This window comes from Echinops telfairi, unplaced genomic scaffold (genome assembly GCF_000313985.2).
Source record: "Echinops telfairi isolate 266 unplaced genomic scaffold, ASM31398v2 ScPeMD7_2291;HRSCAF=2852, whole genome shotgun sequence".
NCBI classification, from domain to species: Eukaryota; Metazoa; Chordata; class Mammalia; order Afrosoricida; family Tenrecidae; genus Echinops; species Echinops telfairi.
Genome location: NW_022106189.1, coordinates 20019662 through 20034849, shown reverse-complemented (window position 1 = coordinate 20034849; position 15188 = coordinate 20019662).

The window sequence follows — 15188 nt, the reverse complement described above, 5'->3', positions numbered from 1 at the left end:
GGGGGATGGACAACAGAAAAGTGGGTGAAAGGAAACATTGGTCAGTGTAAGACATGAAAAAATAATAGTAATTTGTAAATTATGAAGGGTTTCTGATGGAAGGAGGGGAAAAATGAGAAGCTGATAGCAAGGGCTCAAGTAGAAAGAAAGTGTTTTGGAAATGATGATGGCAACAAATGTACAAATGTGCTTGACACAATGGCTGGATATATGGATTGTGATAAGAGTTGTAGGAGGCCCCAATAAAATGATTTAAACAAATAAAATTAATAAAATAAAAAATAGATACCCAGAAAAATTATTATACTAATAACAATAAGTACAAAGAAGAAGAAAATGTTTTAAAATGTATTGTGGTAATGATTGTGCAACTCTTCTTGATGCGATTGAACTATTGAATTGTGTTATGTGTGGATGAAGTGCCCACACTGTTAAAACTGTTAAAAATAAAAGCAAACAAAACAAAGAAAACATCCGGCTACTTCTCTCTTCAACAAGGCACCAGGATAATAGCTGAATGTCTCCCAGGACCAGCTCCAATTCACCAGGAAGAGCAATAGGAATGGACGAGGAGCTGCTGAACCATGTATACTGAACTTCGGTCACCATACCTCGCCGCCCCTCCACCCACGGGAACACCAGGCTTCCGGAAGAATGTTGGTTCTGTGGGTGCATAAGGGTAGGGCAACTTCCTGCCTCTACATTTCAACACACACCTTTCAAAGTGGAATGATCGACACTGTTTCAAATACTTTAAAAATGAAAGTCATGATGTTCATCGGTTCAAGCTGGGTTCAGAAGAGGGCGTAGCATGAGGGATATCATTGTTGATATCAGAGGGATCTTGGCTGACAGCAGAAAGATGTTTACTTTATGAAAAGACATTCGACCACGTGGTTCAACTATGGATAATCTTGAGAAGAATGGGAATTCCAGAACACTTCGCTGTGCTCATGGGGAACCTGCACATGGATCAAGAAGAATATTGAGTGGCTTAAAATCAGGAAAGGTGTATATCAGGACTGAATAATTTCACCCTATTTATTCAATCTGAGTATCTGGACAATATGAGGAAAACGGAGGAAGGCACTCAAGCGCTCCCTCAGTGCAAGAACACTTTGTTCTATTAAACTGGCATGCCATGATGCTCACCTTCCCGACAGATCGCTGAAGACAAATGGGTGCAAAAGCAAATGTGACGAAGACAGCTGATGGTTCCTGGCTATCAAAAGATATAGCGTCTGGGGTCTTAAAGGCTTGAAGGTACACAAGCGGCCATCTAGCTCAGAAGCAACAAAGCCCACATGGAAGAAGCACACCAGCCTTTGTGATTTTGAGGTGTTGAAGGGATCAGGTATCAGGCATCAAAGAACAAAAAAGCAAACCATTGTGAATGAGGGAGAGTACAGATTGGGGACCCAAGACCCATCTATAGGCAACTGGACCAACTGGACTTCCCCTTACAGAAGCATCTTGGGGAGGAGATAAGCCAGTCAGGGTGCAGTGCAGCAATGATGAAACATACAACTTTCCTCTAGTTCCTAAATGCTTCCTCGCTCCTGCCCACTATCATGATCATAATAAAATAAAATGATTAAATAAAAAAAGAAAACCAAGGGAGGCTCATTAACAACCTATGCTATTCAGATGCTATGCCTCGCTTGCTTAAAGTGAGGAGGACTTGAAGCCCTTGCTGATGAAGGTTGCGGGCAGTAGCCTTCGGTATGGATTACAACTCAACGTGAAGAAGACCTAAATCCTCAGTGGTAACATCACAGGACCAATAGGTACCATCATGATAAAGGGAGAAATGATTGAAGTTGGCAAGAACTCCTTCTTGCTTGAGTCCATAATCAAAGCTCATGGAAGCAACAACAGTGAACCAAATGCTGTGTTGTACTGGGGAAATCCACTGCACAAGACCTCTTGAACGTGCTAGGGAGCAAGGGTGCCACTTTGAGGACCCAGGTGCACCTGATCCAAGTCACGGTGTTTGGTTTGTACATGCGAAAGGTGGACCTCGAAAGAGGCAGACTGAAGAAGAACGGATGCATTCGAATTGTAGTGCTGGAGAAGACTCTTGAAAGTACCATGGCCTGCCAGAAGAATAAACAAATCTGATTCCTTTTCTTTTTATTCTTTCTATTGGGTCTCCTAGTCTGTGAAGCACAGAAGGAGTGGGTGCGTAGATAAAGGACGGAGACAGTAACTGACGCAAGGGTTTCCTGGGGATGTGGGTGGAGGCAGGGGGAGGGCTGTGGGGAGCCATCCATGAATGCAAGAGTGGGGAGGGAGCATCAGAACGGATTGTGATGAGGTATATACAACTCTTTTCCAAAGCGATTTAACTACGAAGTGTATATATGTGAATATTTTAGCAAGAAAACTACTAAAACAGACAAACAAACAAACTTGATCAATGGTTACCATGGGTGAAAGAGAAAGAGTTTTTGTTTAGGGGACATTGAGTTTCTATTAGTGGTGGTGGAAGCATCTGGAAAGGGTATCTATAGTCGTTGCACAACACGGAGATGATCATTAATGGCGCAGAATTAGACAGGTTGAGGTTGCTGAACTGGAGAATGTTTTTCTGTGTATGTATTTTTTGGCCACAATTAAAAAAATAACAACACGAATAACAATGAGTACAGGAAGCAGAAAATGTTCTAAAGTCGATTGTGGTGATGATTGTACAACTCTCCTTGATATGATTGAATCATTGAATTGTATGACCTGTGGACAACGTGACAATAAAACTGTTTTTTAAGAAGAACAAACAAATCTGTCTTGGAAGATTTGGGCCGCCAGAATGCTCCTTGGAAGCAGGGATGGCGAGACTTCGTCTCACTCATGTGTGTCTCACGTATCGAGAGAGACAGTCCCCGGAGGAGGACATCATGCCCGATAAACTAAAGGGCAACAAGGAGAAAAAGAGGAAGGCCTTGCACGAGACGGACCGGCCTGGTGGTTGCATCAATGGCTCGATTGTGACCATTGCGGGGATGACGCAAGAAGGGCCAGAGTTGTCCTTTTGTCCACAGGGTCCCCATGAGTCGGCACCAACCTGGTGGCACCTAGCAATGATACGTTTCTTTAGAAGTCTCCTGTTAGACTCTAGCCTAAGGAAAGAAGGCAGGGTGGGAGCCAAGTGATGCTACAAAGATGTTCACCACACAGTTGTTTAGGTCTAGAAGCCCCAGAGGAGCCTGCCTTTCCGGATGCAGATAGAATGCCTCCAACACTGTATCTATTCCCAATACCATGACCTGGGACTTGCTTCAGGAAGGGCTGGCAGGTTGTCCTAGCCGTGGGCTCTTGCCTGAGGTTCAGCCTGCATGAAGCTCCATGTACTCACAGGAAGCAACAGTGAGTGAGCACAGCGGATTTTAAACAACTTCGCCTCCTCCTCCCTTGTCTTCTCCTCCTTTTGCTATTGCTTCTGTTTAGCTTCGACTTCCTCCAGACAGCCTCGTGGCTCACCCTCAAATGTTCCAAAGGCTCCCTTTGTCCAAAAAGCCCCAACCCTGCCCTTGCCCCTGCCCTCCCCCTCCTCCTCCCCTGTCTGCCTGCCCTCCATCCACTCCCGTTGCATGCCACATTGTACACCATTGCTTTCTTGTTTATTGCTGGGCTTCCCTAAGCACAAGGTGGTTTCGTGGGCAGCAATGCTGTTGTAACCCTAGAGCAGTGCCAGGTTTGCAGGAGCCAAGGGGACTAGAGCCTGGGGTAGGGTGGGGGTGAGGAGGAGATGGTGGGGCGCACGCAGTCATCTCTCATCACACACCATGCAAGAGGCATCACATACAGACAGTGCCTGGTTTACGCAGTGAGATAACTGAGTGTATGCAAACTATTGTAAGTGCAGTCAAAGGATTCTTCATGAAACTGTAACGGTGGACACATGACATGAATTTGTATAAAGTCAAGGGAGTGTACAATGCAGATGACGCTGAAGGGAAGAGATGGACTTTAGTTTGTTATAATCTATTAATACTGGTTCCTCAAGGATAACAAATATGCCATCCTCATACTAACACAATACACAAGCTCCCTGCCTTAGAGTGGATTCCAATGCATAGCAACCACACAGATACAAGATGCTAAGAACAGAGGGAACCATGGGGAGTGGCAGGGGGAGGGAGGCATATGACAACTCTCTCTACACCCTGCAGAATTTTTCTGAAAGCCTAAACCTTCTCTAAAAAAATAGTATCGTAAAATAAGAGTAAGTGATATTTTCATCATATCCAAAGAGATAATTTCCTTTACAGTGAACCCTCGCCACTTCGCGCTTCGACTTCCGCGGCTTCACTCTATCGCGGTTTTTGCGTAACAGCGCATGCTCGGTCATTACTGCCACTGATTGGCTCATACTGTACACGCTTGATGCCATAAATAATATAATAAATAATAAATGATAATTGTAACGTCCAAAATGTTTTACTGTATTTTCCCTTTTTCGTTTAATAAATTGGGTAATACGAGTGTAATGGTGACTACAGGGTGTTTTTTCATGTCCTCTATGCTCTAACTACGAAAATATTTGATTTACAAATAAGGAATCCTACTTCGCGGAATTTCATTTATCACGGTAGGGTCCAGAACCGATTAACCGCGATAAACGAGGGTTCACTGTATATGTAAGAAGATTTTACAGATCAATAGGAAAAAGTTCAACATCCCAGTGGGGGGAAATGAGCCAAGGGTACACAGTTTATAGAAACAGGGACTATAGCTGGCTCGTAAATATTGGAAAAGACGTCCAACCTCATTCACAATCAGAGGAGTAGAAAACAGCACCACTATTTGCCGCCCTGGTTTGCAGTGTGGAGACATTTGGCAGCACAGGGTGCTGGGAAGTTGGGGGAAGCAGACACCCTCACACCCAGCAGAGGGGGGCGAAAATCCACACAACAATGAGAGAGGGGAATTTGCTTGTGTTTGTCAAGTTCAAAGTGGACATTTCCCTTGGCTTTGACAGCCCACTTCTGGATTAAGTCCTCAAGGTTGACTCCTTCACCCTGAAAGAGGATGCTTGAACAACGATCTCCATTATGACGACGGTTTGGCACCGAAGACCAAGGAGCCCAACTCAGTGACCACTAGAAGTTAATAAAAACGCCCCATAGAGCAACCACACAATGAACTGCCATATAGCTATGACGAGGAAAAAAAGACCGTTTTTTTAAAGAAACACTGATCTGATTTATTATTATTTTTAACAGTCTTATTGGCATGACTTCCGTGTCATACAATCTAGTCACCCAGTCATATTTAGAAGCGCCATGCCATCACCGCCACATCCATCTCAGGGCACTTTCCTTTCGTACTCACTCTTGTTGCTCCCCGTTCCCCCAGCCTCCCCGGCCAGGCCCTGGGGGCATATTAACCAGGTGACAGGCTCTGTGGATTCACCTGTCTTCCGTCTCACAGACAGGAAAGTACACAGAAAACCCAAACCCAACAGCCATGACTGCACATAAGAGGAAAACCTTAATCGAAAAGAAAGCAGAAAATGTTAAAAACTGAAACCTTAACCTTGATCTCCCTTCTGATACGCTTTGGGGTTGACCTGATTTGTAAGCTTTTCTGTGTTTTTTGTTTTTTCCATATGGGGTTTATCTCTGTTGTATTTTGCCACTGTTGACTGCCTTCTTGACTCTTTGCTACATGCTTTTCTATGTTATTCGGTATATGAAGCCCGGGATAGGTGAATCCACAGAGACAACAACTAGAATGAGGGTTCCCGGGGGACACGGGTATGTATGTGAAGGAGAGTTGATATCAAGGAGTTTAAGAAGGATGAAAATGTTTTGAAACTTATTTTGGTAGCAATTGTACAATACTGTTGCTTATGATTGAACTATGGAATAGTATGATGTCTGGATTAGCTCCTAATAAAATAATTTAGAAAAAAATTAAAATAAATAGAATAGAAAGCATTACTAGAAAAACAAAACAAACAAACAAAAAGACCCTAAGCTTTAAAATGGGCCCAAAGGAAGATAAAATACTAAGGAATTGCATTTAACTTCACTACATCTTTCACCCTTGGCTTTACGAAGGCCTGTCTCATAGCAAGGCTAGTCTCCCCACTGGGCTATGGTCCAAACAGGCTTCACAGGCGGCTTAATCTATGTGGGGACCCCTCAAGTGAATTTTGGGTTTCCACTGTCATCCATAGCCACCTGAAAACTAGGTGTTCAGAATGTAAGTTCTGATACCATCCCCTCCTTCAGATGTGGATTTTATTATTTCAAATACTTGGATCACACAGGTTGCTGTACTTTTTCCTGGACGTAGTTGATGTCTCACTTAGATGGCTGCTTGTTTGAAGATAAGCCTTTAAGACTGCAGACGCTATTCTTTCTGATAGCCGGGCACTATCTGGCTTCTTCATCACGCTTTGCTGTAACACCCATGTCTTCAGTGGCCTCTTCATAAGGGCAGGTATCGAGTAGGGCCATGTCATGGGAACTGATTGTTCTTAGATTGGGGCTAAAATTAAGTGTGAGCCCCAAATCCATTCATCTACCCATGGTTTACATATGACTCAGGTTCACTTTAGAGACATCATTATCATTCTATGATAGAGAACACTATCAACCATCCGCCTGGGGTATAAGGGAATTCTATCGATAGTGTCATTAATTTAGCCAATGGTATAGAATTTAAAACATTGTTGAGAAAAGGAAATCATGCAAGTATAGGCTAGCTTTCACACCATAATACACGAACTGCTGACTTATATAGATTAAACTATAGAAAGTGACCGGACGCTATTTACACGAACAATGACAGTTAGCGAGTTCATTGAGAACCAGGCCTACCAGACTAATACATGTCACAAGAAAGTAAAGAGAGCTTAAGATCATAAGTATACGGTAGTTCTGGGCCACGATTCATTGAGCACCCTCAAAGCAAAGAACCAAAGTCCATTGACCTCTGATTCCATAAGCTTGGGATGACCGTCATCTGCTTCTCACACTACGGCGTTGCAGCCTTCAGTTCACGGGAGTTTGTCAGTTTCTTAAATCTGCTACAGATGAGTTTGAGGTAAAGCCCAGTTTGTGAAAAGATTTCCAAAGTATGTTGTTAAGTATTAAAAAAAACCAGAGTGGGCATGTGTGATATTTTTTTCAGAGCTCTATGTTTGTAAAGACCCACCTAGACTATTTTTAGAAGGAGATGTATGACCCTGAGGATATTGGCTGCCTTCAGGGTAAATAATTAGGTAGCTAGGAGACAAGGGAGAGGAGACTTACTTTCCACTATAGATTCTTTTGCCTGGTTTGTCATTTATACTATATGCATTGTTGTTGTTGTTGTTGTTGTTGTTTGGTGGCATCAAGTTGGTGTTGACTCGCAGTGAGCCCAAGCACAACAGATCCAAATACTGCCAGGTCCGTGGGCTCAAGTATAACAACAGTTGATAGCAACAGTTGTAAGCCTGGCACAGGCCACTGCCCGCCCCATGCCCGTATTAGCTATTGGGAAACTAAATCATTGAAAAGTGATGTCATAGGAGATATTTAATTCCTCTTTAATATCATTCTATTAATATACCATTCTGTATAGATCTTTATTTTTAAAAGTTTGAGTCCATATTTATTTTTATGAATGAGGCCGGAGCACCCTCACCAGAAGGGCTGCTAAGGGCTTTTCTAGAGATACTTCTAGTGTCTGGGAATTTCCCAGAAGACTGGTGTGATTTGAGAGGCAGGCTTGAGGCAGGCAGGATGAATGAGTAAATCCTGCTTCCCTCCGGTCTGCTTCCAAGAAACCTGTTAGTTTCACTATTGATTAACAAGAAGGATGGACAGCCACAGAGCAGAAGAGTCTGGGTCCAGAGGGGGCGCCAGGAAAACTAGACTCTATCTACACGCTCCTTCCAGACCCACAAGAGCAGAATGGGGGCTCGCTCCAACTGTCACAATACAGGATGTGATTTGAATGTTGTGGGAGCCCACCTCTGGTTGTCCTTGTCACTCTAGCTGTTGGTGAGGGTGTTGGCTGAAAGTGCGACCACGGGTGTGGAATGGCGGGGGGCAGCAGAGAGGGGCAGAGTGCTGGGTGTCCCGTCGCCTGCCCACCAGAGAAAGGCCTACTACTCAATGGAGCCCTGGTGGAGTAGCGGGCTGCTGGTGACAAGGTCAGCAGTTCTTTCTAACTACAAGGTCAACAGTTTGAATCCACCAGCCTCCCCATGGGGGGAAAAATGAGGCTCTCTACTCCTGTTAAGATTTAAAGTCTTGGAAACCCATAGGGGCAGCGCTTCCCTGTCCTATAGGGTCACTGTGAGTCAGAATCAGTTTGTTGGTTGTGGGCTTGGTTTGGGCTCTATCCATGGGGCATGCATCCTCTGCCTCTGGCTACCTTGCTTCTTTGAGCCTTTTAGATCTCAAAACAGAGGGGCAGGGCTTCTCATTAGCATAACAAAGAAACTCTGTTTTCACGTGGGTTTGAGTCATGGGCATCAAACCCCTTACGAGGGAGTGTTTTCTGACGCCTAATGACCCTATAGGTCCCAGGCTGCCATGGAAGCAGGCTGCTAGACACTGGAAAGGGGCTTTTTTTCACCAGAGCAGACAGCCTTCCCCTAGAACCGGCACCAGGAACTGCCTGCCCGACTTCGACCCTGTGCGGTAATACAGTTCTGCTCATGACCGCAACGCTCAGGAGCAAAACTCACCACCTGGTGGGCCCGGGCCGCCTCTCATCTAATCCATGAAGCAGCCTTTGAAGGAGGGCAAAATCCGGGGTTCTGGGAGGGAAAACGGCAAACCAGCCCAGGAGAGGGTCCCGTCAATGCCATGCGTCTCAGCCCCCTCCTGCCTGCCAGGCCAGGTGCCAGCCAATCGGGCGCTCCCCGGCAGGCGTGTGAACTCAGTGGTGAGCTGGGGCGAGAGTCCAACAAGGTGTGAAGGAAGTACACCTGTACACCTGCGCAGCAGCATCGCTCTGCCCACCTGTCCTACGGCAGGGTGACCAGGTCTAACACGTTTCAAGACTTATTTCTCCCTTAGAAAAGTGAGATCAACCCAAACATTGTCCCCATGTCCCCACGCACTGCAGACTGGATCTGCTCCCTAGGGTTCCCTGGCTGACACCTTTAGGGAAATAGGTCACCCAGGCCATTCCTCCACGGCCCTGCTGGGTGGGTTCAAACCCCAATGTCTAACCCCCAGTGCTCCGAGGGCTCCTTAACCCACTGCCATCCAATGGATCCCCACCCTTAGAGGACCTATGGGACACAGTAGAACTGCCCGGTGGGGTTTTAAGGCTTTATGGGAACAGAAAGCTTCATCCCCCCGCCCAGCCCCTTCCCCCCCACCTCCATTGGAACAATGCAGCGGATTGGAACTGCTGACCCTGCAAACGTAATGCAGTGGGTAGCCCACTCTGCCACCAGGGCGGGTCAGTAACCAAAAAACCAAACCCATGGCCACAGCAGGGGTGACCCTACAGGAGAAGGAGCTGGGGGGGGGCAGTGGGGAGGTGTTGGCTGCTGGCGGAAGGGTCAGCAGATCAACCCCCTAGCCCCTTCTCAGAAGGATAGGAGAGCCTGCTTCCGGAAAGAGTTCAGGTCCCGGAGCCCTGGGCCACAGTTCTACTGAGTCGCCGTGAGTCATGTTAGTTGAGCACAAGCCCTCGGTGCCCTTGCTTGTTCAGAGGGAAGGCAGGCATTTGGAGGGATGAGGTTTCGGGGTACAGTTCCGGGTCCACTTTACCTCTTGACACCTCCAGGTCTCTGGGAGCTAGGAGCCGCTTGGTTTTCAAGCTGCTTTTGAATAAGGAGATGCCAGTACCCCAACTTATAAAAGGGACCTTCTTAGCACTTTCCAAAACAGTCACCCCAACCCACATGGGTCCTGACTGCCACGGTGGGAGTGGTGACCGAGAACCAGGCGGAAGAGCAAAGGGCTGCCGGGGGACAGAAATAAAAGGCATGTTCTCGCCCATGACTTAAACGCAAACCAAAGGCATTGCGTCCACTCCAGTCTGCCTCACAGGGACCCTCCGAGCGGAGGTGAACTGCCCCATGGGGTTTCCCAGGCTATAATCTGTATGAAAGTCAGCTGCCTCAACGTGTTTCTGAAGAGTGGGCTCCACATGCCCGCCCAGCAGCGGAGTTTGTCCCCCACGGGTGCTCTCTACTCTTACTACTTACGAAGTGGAAATGACCCTTAGAAACCGTCTCTGGAGATTAGACATTAAGAAACTATCTCACCCCCACCCCACCCCCCAAACACTTTTGTTTTTAAAAGGGCTGTATCTTTCAGTACATGCTGAAGTGTGCTGTGGAGATAGCCCGCAGTGGGAACCGAGGTGGCCGGGGGCTAGCCTGGAGGCAACTGTCAAAATCGGCCAGTTCATTGGCTTCACGGATTCTGTTCCTCTTACTATTGTTTGTACTGGGAAGGTTTTCCGTCAGCAGAAGCATTCTTGGGTCAAATCCATCAGAATCGTGTACAAAGAACTTGCATAATTCTTTTAAAAGCAACTCAAAGTTGAGAAGGAAGAAAGCCAAAAGAGCGTGATGCCAAGGTGGTGACAGAAGAGGGCACCACAGACGCATCCTCCGCGCCCAGGAGACCCGGAGACCCCCCACCTGTCTTCCCCTGCAACCTGCCACTCAACTCTCAACCTCTCCAAAGTTACAGGCTGCACGCCGCCGACTCATCCACTGTCTGTCGCTCCCCCCATCCACCCGGCCACCGGTAGCTCTTGCTCCATCCATTCCATCCCCCGACCCCCACCCCCACCCCATAAGCTCCTGCCCTCTCCGGGCAGAATTTGAACTCTGGACCGCCCCGCGCCCCGCTGGCCTGCGCCCGGGAGGCATTCCCCCGTGCGCGCGCACTCACCGGCCGCGCTCCCAGCATCTCTGCGCTCAGCCTGAAACTGAAAGCAGCCTGAGCCGCAAGCGAGCGAGCGAGCGAGGAACCGGCGGCCGCTGCCGGGAAATCACGTGGATTCTAGTTGGAAGCCCGGGCGGGCGCGGGCCGTGAAGCTCGAGGATGGGCGGGAGCTTGACACACCCCCTTCCTGGGCATCCTTTTGCTTTGGGCAGGCCCTGCCACCCAGGGCCACCCCACCCCCCGACCCCCTGGAGGGCGCGGGGTCCTTCATTCCTTAGATGGACACAAAAGTGAGGCAGAGGAGTGGACTGGCTCCACTGGCCCCTGGGAGGACCGAAAGGCGAGGCAGGGTAAGTCCGGGGTCCTGCCTCTCGCTTGGGGTGGTCTCCAGAACGAAGGGGGGGAGGTACGCTAATGATGAGGCTTATTAACTGAGCCCCTGCCCAGCCAGATCCCCATTGGGCACTGGCTAGGGGTTGACTTCTCTAACCCTCACAGTAACCCTAAAGAAGCAGGGCAGGCATTACCCCATGTTCCAGGTGAGCAAACGGAGGAGGCTCCGAGGGGGCCAGGTAAAGAAACTGGCAGGCAGGAGGAAGTCAGAACAGAGAAGGGGAAGATCTCCCCCAGATAGAGATCAAAGGACCCCTTTCCAGGAAACTGGGCCATTTCAAAGCTGGGCCACAGCCTCCCTGGCTTCTTGCACACCTCCTGGAACGGGAAGCTCCCTTCCTTCTGCTGAAGACCGTCCCCCCTGCTAGGAAGGCCTCCTGTTGTGGAGCCCAAGTTCATCTCTGTGAGACCTGGCCTCAGTGGATCAGGATTCACAGGGAGACGCACGCCCCACCTGCTGTCCCAGCTGTGGGCGTGGGTTGTGTGTGTGATGGGCATGGTAGGGTAGTGGTCAGGAGTGTAGGTACCTGCTGCAAATGCCACTGGGCTCAGTTGCTGGCTCCTCCATAAAGCAACTGTGCAGCAGAGGGTGGAGAGGCCATGGGCTTTGCTGTCAAATTGCCTGTGTGTGATTCCCAGCAGGACCTCAGGGCAGGGCCCTGGCTTCCCAGAGCCTCTGGTTTCCTGTCTGTCTAATGAGCGGCCTAGCCTCTGTGGATGAGACGTGGGTGGTCCGCCCGGCACAGGTGGGGGTTGCTTAGGGTCCAAGATCTGGATGTGTACTTCCGTCCAGCTCACATTCACTGTGTACCTGCTGTGTGCTCAGCTATGCAAAAGGTCTTGAGAAAGCCCTTGGCCTGCTTCCTGTCCCTTCAAAGGGACAGACAGACATGTAGATAAAGCCAACCTGGGGATACAGATGCTGACCACTGACAGACATAGTGACTCTTGAACAACGCCAGAAACGGAAAAGGACAAAGACTATTGTCCCACTTGGTACAATAAATTGAGGTCCAGAGAGGTAAAGCAAGTTGCTGAAAGTTACACAGTATCCAGGAGACAGAGCTGGGCCTTGAGCCCAGTGTTGTTTACACCTGGTGGTATGAGGCCAGCTAGGAAGGTCTTCCCGGAAGTGTGCTGGGTGGAGCTACCCTCTCAAACTCTGACACACCCCCTTCAGCCTGGCCTAAGATTCCACCATTCATACATGATTCCTCTAGTCTACTGGAAGTAGTTATCAGTCATTTACACTTGAGTGTGAAGAAGTGAATCTGACTTTAGGGATGGAGGTCAGGGGGATTGTGAGAGTTTGGACTTGGCAGGAAACAGGAGGTGTGAGAGGAGGGATTGAGAGCATAAGAAGCAGCTGGGGCGGGGGCGGGCAGAGTCGGGGGGCAAACCTGGAACCCGTATTTCCTGGGCGTCGTGTGCCAGAACCTCCTCTCCATGAGGTGTAGTCAGTACCCAGCATGCCTGGGGTGCTCACAGTGCTCCCAACTGAGGCAGAGGCTGAATTGCACAGCCGGGTGGAGGAGCTGCTATCTGGACCACAGGACAGTGCCAGGGGCCCTACTATTGGTCACTGTGCCATGCTCGGTTGAGGCTAACCCAGTCCCCGTGAGAACCCTCTTTAAAAAACAACAACTAAACTCACTGTCATCGAGTCGATGCTGACTCATAGTGATTCTCAGGGCAGGGTGGAACTGCCCCTGTGAGCTTCTGACACGGTCACTCTTTATGAGAGTAGAAGGTCACTCTTTATGAGAGTAGAAAGCCTCATCTTTCTGTGGAGCAGCTGGTGGTTTCCAACTGCAGACCTTACAGTCAGCAGCCTAGCACGTAACCACTACACCACCAGAACCCCATAGGAGAACCCTACGCAGGAGAAATGATCACCATCCCATTTAACAGATGAGGAAACAGAGGCACCGAGGGCCTGGGATGGCAGAAGTAGCCATTGATAGGTCTGGCGTTTGGACCCAGGTCTGCAGGCCAGATCTTCCCAGCACCCCCACTTGCCTGAGGCTGGTCCCAAACAGCCCATCCCTCCACCCGGGGCCATCAGCCAGGCAGCAGGATGTGCTGCCAAGTGTCCCTGGTCTTAGGCAGGCTTGGTTTTCTCCCTGGTGGAAGCAGTGGTCACTGGCTCCTCCCTCGGACAGCTGGACACAGTGTCCAGGCTGAGAGGACTGCCTGGTCTGGCCAGGCCCAGGTCAGAACTCTTCGGCCCCCTCTTCCCCTCTGGGACTCGGATTTCCATCATGAATGCCCTCCCAACTCCGAGCTGGGGTGCTGCGCACTGAGGTTGGAGGGGAAGTTGGGAAGGAGGGGTGGTGCCTCTGGAGCTTGCTTTCTAGAGCTTGCTTTCTAGAGCAGAACCCAGGCCTGGGGCCTTCTGGTGAGGGATTTCCCTGTCTGCTCTGCCTGCCCTGGTGACAGTGAAGGGCTGCCAAGTTAGCCTGCTCAGTCATCTTGGCATGGGGCGGGGAGGGAGGAGGGGACTTTCTGAGCCTTCTCCATGTACAGGCCTGGCGGCGTAGGGGTTAGTTATATGTTGGGCTGCGAACCACAAAGCCAGACAATTATTTTCCTTGTGACTTCATCACTGTCATTTTGCTATTGTGATGCATCAGGCGGCGCCTGTGAAAGGGTCTTTTGCCCCCCCCCCCCCCCCAGGGGTTGCGACCCACAGGTTGAGAACCGCTGCTATAACGGCATTTCTGCCTGTCCTATTGGGGTGCTTCAAGTCTGAGTGGGCACCGTGGCAGTGAGCTTGTTTGGGCTTTGCTGTTTGCTCTGTGGGCAATGAGGCTCCCAACAGGGTGTGAGCCCAAAGGTTATTTACCCCAGGGCTGGGATCCCCACATTAGAATCAAGCATGGGGGTGCTGGGTGAGGTGGCCTGGACTTAGTTGCCAAGGGACACCTGCCTGCTTCTCACGAGGGCTTCTGCTCTGTTCAGCGAGGCAGAGCCTGCTCCCTGCTCCGAGGGAAACCAAGGGCACGGACAAGGAGAGGGGAGGGCTTAGGAAGGACTAGGTTCTCATGGGACCCCCCTCAGAATGGTGCCCCAGAAGGGGCAGCCTGATGCCAAGCTCCCCCTCCTGCCCCACCAATCCTTGCTTCCTGGCCACGTCTCCTTTCCCCCTGCAGGATGTGGACCTCACCTGTGCCTGTGGCCTCATCTTGCCCCTCTCCCCTCCTTTGCTCCTGTGCGGCACCAGCCTCCTTGAAGTGTCTGGATGCTGTCACACTGCCCCGCTGCCTGGCCAGCGTGGCAGCAGGCTGCCACGTCTTCCCACACACCCCTTCTGGAGCCTGCTGGCTCCCAAGCTGGAGACAACTCCAGGAACATGGGTCTCTGGTGGTTGGGGGGCGGGCAGAAGGAACGCTTCGAACCTAGGACGATGGGCTTATGTGTGCTCCTGAGAGGTGCCTCCACGTGTGACTGTCTGACTTGCTTTCTTAAGGTCTCGCCCTCCCGCTCCTCCTCCTCTTCCTCTGCAGTCAGGTCTCTGTGAGGTCCCTTACGTTACCCAACACCCTCCCACTGGCCTGCCCAGCACGAGGACCGCATGGAGCAGAGAATGAGGCCCCTTACACAGGACACTGGTCAGGAGAGGAGGTAGGACCCCTTGCCTGTGGCTGAGCACAGGAGCTGGAAGACCCAGGGGCGGGGAGGAGGGGGGCTCAGAGGCCGCCACAGACGTGCCCCAGTCTCTTGATCCAGGACCCCCCTCTAGGAGAGAACGCAGGGCCCGTGTGGCAGGGGGGTGGTAGGGGCCAAACACGTAGAACAGACTGTCGCTGGACGGAAGCACAAACACCGCGGCCTTCAAGGACAGGCAGGCAGCAGGATCCTTAGACGAGAGAAAGGCGAGACGCATGCTCACTTACTGGGGACGCAGAACCAGGGAAAGGTCCGTGCGGCCTA